At 36.1% G+C, this 7,846-nt stretch overlaps 1 non-coding gene across 1 annotated transcript; it reads right to left on the reverse strand.

Annotated features, from left to right (window-relative positions):
• Positions 1 to 6,226: 6,226 nt before the first annotated feature.
• Positions 6,227 to 6,333, reverse strand: LOC132540037 (U6 spliceosomal RNA). The gene has a single exon (XR_009551317.1). It is a non-coding gene; the product is annotated as a U6 spliceosomal RNA (small nuclear RNA).
• Positions 6,334 to 7,846: the final 1,513 nt, after the last annotated feature.

Genomic DNA, 7,846 nt, shown 5'->3' on the forward strand with positions numbered 1-7,846 from the left:
ATTATAATTGATCTCAGAAGCATCCCCTACAAGACAGTCCATTCCTTTCACAGAGATTAATGAGTCAGTTTATAATGGTAAATAATTAAAAAACTATTATAATCTCTCATGCCAGAATTTTCAAGTGGCCCATCTCCCACAGGTGATGGGATCATCCTTGCCAGCTGCAGGGAATATGATCCAGGCACAAAATCCAACAGGAGCATTTACTTTCCTTAACACTTCATTTCTAGTAACAATTGCCAAACTTAGACCATCCCAGGATCTGTGATTAATGAGGCAATTTTATTAGGAATTGGTTAGTACTGATATTGAGAGGAGGGAGGCAGAGAAAACAGATTTAGACAGGAGAAGAAATATTACAGGGGAAAAAAAACCATTCCTTTTAAGTAAGGGTTCTTATTGAGTAAAGAGAAGCTCTCAAAACTCAGAGTGTCGATCAGAGTTATCCTAAATTGAGGCAAAGGTGTCTTAACATTCTTACTTTGATCAGTCATTAAATATACTGATCTGAGTATGTCTCAAAGTTTCTCAAAACACAAACTGAATCTTTTTAATATATAGGCTGTGTATTTGATATGCAGACTCTCTCAAAAGCCTAGACCAAGTAGATTAGAAGCATCCAATAGCACAGCTATATACAAGATACTGGATACTGTACAGCAAACCATAACAAAAGGACTTTTCAAAGTTAACCCAATTAACAAATAATGTGATGATAACATTAACTATCGATTGTCTTTTTGAACCCTAAGACAGCAGGAACCTCACATCTCCACTATAGAGTCCCTACTTCCCCCAGTCCTGGAACCCTTGGATAGGGCCCACTTTCCCGTATGTGTCTCCCAATCCATACCAAATAATATTGCATCCGCTGATCACAACCTAACCAACGCAACGATTGCCACCTCAACATGCTTCACCTCAGACTGTGTCCAGAGACTTCACGTGTGGAATGACAACCCTTCAGCTTCATTACTCGGGTGAGACCTTTCCTTTTATAGTACACTCTAATTTCATCTCAGATGGTTCACTTTCTAACAAAGTCCCATAACCTAGATATATACCAGTTTCTGTGAGAGAGAGCTTATGTTCACACGTATCCATAAACTACTGCAAAATATATACCTGAAAGCAGAAGTTTGCAGTGAGTACCTCCCTAACACTTCCTCTCCACTATTCCAAGCTTGGGATCCATGATTGCTCAACAAATTGTTTGGCTTCGTATGTTAACTCTCTTTTCAATCACCAGGTTCCAGATGCCACCAGGATGCTGGCCAGGCTTCCCTGGATTGAAGACCCCACCAATGTGTCCTGGAGCTCAGCTTCCCCAGAGACACACCCTACTAGGGAAAGAGAGGCAGACTGGGAGTATGGACCGACCAGTCAACGCCCATGTTCAGCGGGGAAGCAATTACAGAAGCCAGACCTTCTACCTTCTGCAACCCTCAGTGACCCTGGGTCCATGCTCCCAGAGGGATAGAGAATGGGAAAGCTATCAGGGGAGGGGGTGGGTTATGGAGATTGGGTGGTGGGAATTGGGTGGAGTTGTACCCCTCCTACCTTATGTTTTTGTTCATTAATCCTTTCTTAAATAAAAAATTAAATTAAAAAATATATATATACTGATCTGAAATATCCAGTCACCTGAAGGTTTTGAAAGGAGTGAGTAGAATGAATTTTTTATTAACAAACAGGGGCCTGAAAAGCTAATCAGTTCATCTAATTACATAGATGTCTGAATTTTTTGGTCTACAACTACATGCATAGGCTTACAAATATAGAATTTTGAAAAGATTCCTGATAGATTTTGTCTGGCAGGTAATTAATTTTACTGACATGTTTATCTTTTTCTCTGGGGTATGTTTTATAAAGATACTTTGCTCATCCTTTCCATTTTGATTTCTCATTGAGTAAGTTTGTCCTGGCATAGAATTTAAAAATCAGTTGTTTCAATATTTCGGGATAATTTATTCTCACAACATAATTGTCCTCTCTCAGTAACCAAAAGCACATATCAGTTACTGCAACATGGCATGTTTATCTGGTTTGAGTACTATTTTACTTTCTCTTTCTATGTCTCTGAAATTTGCTGGCTTGGAATGGCTCTGCCAACATCCTTCTCATTTACTATCTATCTTCTTATATTTTACAGCTTTGTGAGTGTGTTTGTAGCCCATTTTTTCACTTTGTATAACATACTTGGGATCTGATGCAGCTGGATTGAGTACCTATATATTAGTCTAATTTCTATTTATCTGAACATCCTGAGGTAGTAACATACTTTTGGTCTTCGTTTATGATTTATTTTTCCTCCGGGGACTCCACTGAGCTGAGGCTCGGTACTGGTACTAAGGATCCACTGCTCCTGGTGGCCATTTTATTGGTTAGGACAGAGAAAACTGAGAGGGAGGATAGTAGGAAGAGAGAGACACCAGCAGATCTGCCTCACCTCTTGTGAAGCATCCCCCCCTCCGCAGGTGGAGCAGAGAGGCTCCAGCCCAGATCCTTGCAGCAATCCTCGCACTTAGTACTATGTGTGCTTAACCAGGTGTATTACCACCCAACCCCCTTTTGTTATGATTTTAATAAAATATACATTTGAGTGTTTATTGTTCTTCTTATAGCTTTCAAAATGTTTTATTTTATTTTTAACCACTGGAAGCTCATATCTAAATTTTTACTTTTTTTTTTTCCCTTTTGCTCTTCCAGCTTCAGCTATAGAGGGAAAAAAATAGGCAGAGAGGGGAGAGATACCACTACACTAATGTACCTTGCAGCGAACTTCTTTCTGTTCTATACAGTGTTCCTGTGTGATGATGGGAGCTTGAATTTCAATCTTGGTGCTTGTCAAAATGGTGAGTCTACTAGGTGGGCTATCTCCCTATCCTATGACAGATTAGAATTAGAAAGGAAAATTGTTCACTTTTTCCAATCCACATGAATCCTGGAAGATGACCAATACATTTATTAGAATGTGTTTCATCTTAAAAGATCTTCTGTAAATGTAATTAAACTTAAAGTAGATTTATAAAACATCTTGGGAAAAATTGGCAGCCTTACACTAGTAAGTGGCCCAATTTATTAACATGGCACATAGCCTAGTGAATCTTAATTCCCTTTAAGAAAATCACACCAAATACCTGAAAGTGTGTATTTCTATTATGAATAGAATTTTGCTTTCTATTTTATTTTCTAGATGAAGACTGCTGAGTTACAATAATACTGCTGATTTTTATAAGTTGAGCTGTTATCTAGCAACTTGTTGGACTTTCCTATTAATAGGTTTCTGTTCATAGATAGTTCTGTCTTCCTCAGAAATTCCTTAATACTTCTTTTTCTCTTTTCCCCCTGAGATAATGCTGAATGACTGCAATAGATCTCATTCATACTATGTCAAAATAGGCATTTTAGGATTTTTCCAAATTTGAAAGGGGTGTATGTATTTTTATCTATAGTGTTTCCTATACAATGTTAATATATTACATATATTAAACAAGACTACTTTCATTCATTACTAATTCTCAGCATTATTAAACATTTTTGAGATGTTTAAAATTTGAATATTTGTCAAATTAATTTAAAGAATTTATTTGGTTCTCTGAACCTCACTGTAGCTTTATGACTCCATTAATCTACTGTTCCCAGAAGTGACATTTTTATTTTTAAATTCCAGTCATGGAAGACAGGGAAAGAATGAAAGATGCCATAGTCCTATTCATGCATGGTACTTCTGTGTGGTACTAGGGGACCAATTATGTATCCTTTCGCATAGTAAAGTGTGTACTCTATTGAGAGTGTTATCTCATAGTCTTGAATATTTTTATCTTGATTTCTGGACATTTTAACAAAAATTTTCTTACTAAGAGTCTTTCAAAGCCCCACCCCCTGGATATGTGAGGTTTGGTGTTTCTGCAGCTATCTCAGCTGTAGTTCATGAATTTCGTGAAGTTCCAATACTTGTCAATATTTCTTATTTTGGGTAAGAGTCTTATCTGGTGGCTGCTACTACATGGCCATACCTCCCAGAAGTCCCCTTCTTTTATTATTTTTTATTATTTTTTATTTATTTATTGGATAGAGACAGCCAGAAATTGAGGGGGGCAGATAGAGAGGAAGAGAGACAGAGAGACACCTGCAACACTGCTTCACCATTCGTGAATCTTTCCCCCTGAAGGTATGGACCGGGGACTTGAACCTGGGTCATTGCGCATTGTAACATGAGCTCTCAACCAGGTGTACCACCACCTGGCCCCGAAGTACCCCTTTCTTGTTTCTATTTCATTAATTTTTCTTTTATAGATCTGTACCAGTTCTGTATAGATATTCAATATCATTCACTACTGGATGTCTAATGTGTAAATATCTCTTCCCATTTCTGGGGTTTCCAGATTGTCTTTATGTAGTTTATTTTAAACGTCTATAAACTCTTTAGTCTTATATAATCTCGTTTTTTTTTTTTTTTCTATTTCTCATGCCTGGGGGCTGCTGTGTCACCAAATACATCTTTGACATTAATTTTTGTTTTGGTTTGTGTTATCTGTTTACTTTACTTGTTGACTTTTGGGTCTGTTTGTTGACTTAGTTGGGATGTTAGCTTACTTGAGATCTTCACTGTTAGTGTGTTTCTGTGTTGCTATAAACTTCCTTTTTAGAACAGCTTTTGTCACATTCCTCGGGTCTTGATAGTCTTTTCATTTACCTTGTTAACTCATAACTTGGTACAGCTCCAAAAGAAAAAGAAACAGTAAAAAAAATTAAGCTAAATAATTAGCCAGTTATTAAAAGAAGAAATACACATGCCCAGTAGACATGTAAAGAAATACTCCACTTCTCATTAGAGTAATGCAAATTAAAACTACTCTGAGATTCCAACTGATACAATTTGAACGGCTTATATCAACAATCCAGGAAGTGACAGGTGTTAGAAAGGTTGTGGAGAAAAAGGAAAAAGGGACTCTGCGACACTACTGGAGGGAATGTAAACAGTACATCCTCTTTGAAAGACTATGCAGAGTCCTTGAAGAAAATAAATTAAATTACCTTATGAACCAGCAATACCACTCTTATGCATTTATTCAAAGTATACTCACATTAATTAGAAGAGACTTACACATCTCTGTGTTCCTGGTTATATTAATCACAGTAGACAAAAAATAGAATCAGACTAAATGCCCATATACAAATGACTGGCTAAAGGAATAACAGGATTTACATTATATGGACTACTACTCAGCAATAAAAAATGATATTCTGTCCTTTGGGACAAAATGAATGACACTGGAGGTGATTATGCTTAGTGAAATAAAAAGAGATGAAGGATAAGACAATAAGAGATGAGGTTGTTTCACTTCTGTGGAATATCGAGAACTGATACATATGAAATTTCAAAGACAAACAAAAAACAGAAGCAAAAAAAAATCTCTAAACTTTGTGAGAACTACAGTGGCTATCACTGGGAGGTGGGGAGGTAAGAAAACGAACCTTTGGTGGTAATGTGGTGTCTAACTACAGCTTGTAATTTTACTATATTGTAACCTATTATTAATTACAGATAAATGATATATATAAGAAAATTTTTAGCATATATATAATTTAATATATATATACATATATATATTAAATTTTAGTAATCTCCAGGGTTTCACTGCTCTAGGCAGACTTGTTCAGTTAGAGATATAAAGATAGTGTGGCAGAAAAAAAGAGAGAGAAACTATAGCAATGAAGCTTCCTTCAATGCACTTAAATTTAGATTGAGCACACAGCAAAGCAGCACACTATTGAAGAAGCTACCTTGTTCACTGAAATTTACATCCTATAAATAATACAGTTTGAAAACTTTTCTATAAAATATTTTTGTTAGTAAATATTTTGCATAAATATTGCCACAATTTGTATATGCTCTATACTTTGAGAAAAAAATCAATTATTGGCAACAAAATAGATCTCTTTGGAGTTGGGTGGGAGCTCAGAGGGTTAATCACACGTGGCACAAAACTCAAGGACCGGCTCAAGGATCCCTGTTTGATGCCCGGGCTCCCCACCTGCAGGGGAGTCACTTCATAGGAGGTGAAGCAGGTGTGCAGGTGTCTATCTTTCTCTCTCCCTCTCTGTCTTTCACTCTTCTCTTCATTATCTCTGTCCTATCCAGCAACAACAACCTCAACAACAACAATAATAACTACAACAATAAAAAACAAGGGCAACAAAAAGAATAAATAATATTAAAATAATAGATCTCTTGGAAAATGTGCCTTTTTCCCTAGCACAGGGACCATGCTAATCTTCTTTGTATCATTCCAATTTTAGTACATGTGCTGCCTAAGTGAGCACAAATGTGCCTTTTTTCTGTCACTGAGCAAGATTTTATTCTGACCCTATCATAATGAAGAAAACTAAGGTACTGTGGTTATTCTATCTATCTATATGTCTATCATCTATCTATGTATCTATCCATCTTTTTAAAAAAAAGGAGAGAAGACATAGTTATGATACTGACTGAAGTGCTAAGTGTAACCAGGAAATGTGAAGAAAAGCTTCCAGATAATGCTGATGGATGTAAGTTAGTCTACTGAAAGAAACTAGGTATGTGAGCACTGATGAAACTTAAAATGTTGGGTGCAGTACTTATTTCTTCTCAAAATGTTATTATTATTATTATTATTATTATTATATGTAGTGTACTCTCAATTATTATTGAAAGGATTTTTATAAAAGACAGGGGGAGGGGGAGGAAGAAGAAGAGGAAGAGGGAGAGGAGAGGGGAGAGAGAGAGAGGGAGGGAGAGGGGGGGAGAGAAAGAGAGAGAGAGAGAGAGAGAGAGATATGACACTGTTTCACCTTCCGTGGAATTTTCTTTAATACTGTGATGCTCTCATGTTGTGTTGAAGTTGGAACCTAGGTCTTATGCATGGTAAGGTGTGCGCATTCCATCTATTTAGCTATCTTCTGACCCCAAATACTTTTAACTTAATTAATATTTTCCTAATATGAATAGGAGAAATTACTATGTGAGCTCCAAGTCTTCTTCAAGTGTCTTTTCTATTCTCTTCATCAACTCCTAAGTCAGAGACAAATTGTAATTGTATAACTGATTTTGTTATATAAAGAAAGACTATAGAGTTTACTATTGGAAACTTTCAAGCTTAGATGACATACCATCAACCACTAACTGCCTCACTGAGAATGCATTGTTTCTAAGCACCTTCCCTCTGCCAGAAATAACTGCATTCCACAAGTTAATTTTTTGTTTTCCATTTCTGTTTGATGCATTGTTGAAATTCAGGCATAGATTCAACTGCTACTGTAAATTATTTTTAAAGTTATAATTACATGCTTTATTTATCTTTTAAATGCAGCTCCATAATTACTATTGAGATTCATTCTCTGTAAATGATTCTGGGATGCAAAATAAAATACCTTTTCTGAACAAAGAGAAACGTGCAAATCATAGCTGTAATTACTACATGCAGGTGTATGGGAAAATGGTGTGCTAGTCTCTATATTCATCTTATTGTGAGTAAGAAATTATAGGTTTTTTTAAATTTTTATTTATAAAAAGGAAACACTGACAAAAAAAATACAGGATATAAGGGGGGTAAAACTCCACACAATTTCCACCACCAGAACTCCTTATCCCATTCCCTCGCTGATAGCTTTCCTATACTTTTTAAAAAAGTTTTTTATTGGGGGATTAAGGTTTTACATTAAACAGTAAATACAATAGTTTGTACATGCATAACATTTCCCAGTTTTCCATATAACAATACAATGCCCCACTAGGTCTTCTGTCATCCTTTTTGGACCTGTATTCTCTCTCCAAACCACCCCAGAGTCTTTTATTTTG

The sequence above is a fragment of the Erinaceus europaeus genome, chromosome 8 (assembly GCF_950295315.1).
Source record: "Erinaceus europaeus chromosome 8, mEriEur2.1, whole genome shotgun sequence".
NCBI classification, from domain to species: Eukaryota; Metazoa; Chordata; class Mammalia; order Eulipotyphla; family Erinaceidae; genus Erinaceus; species Erinaceus europaeus.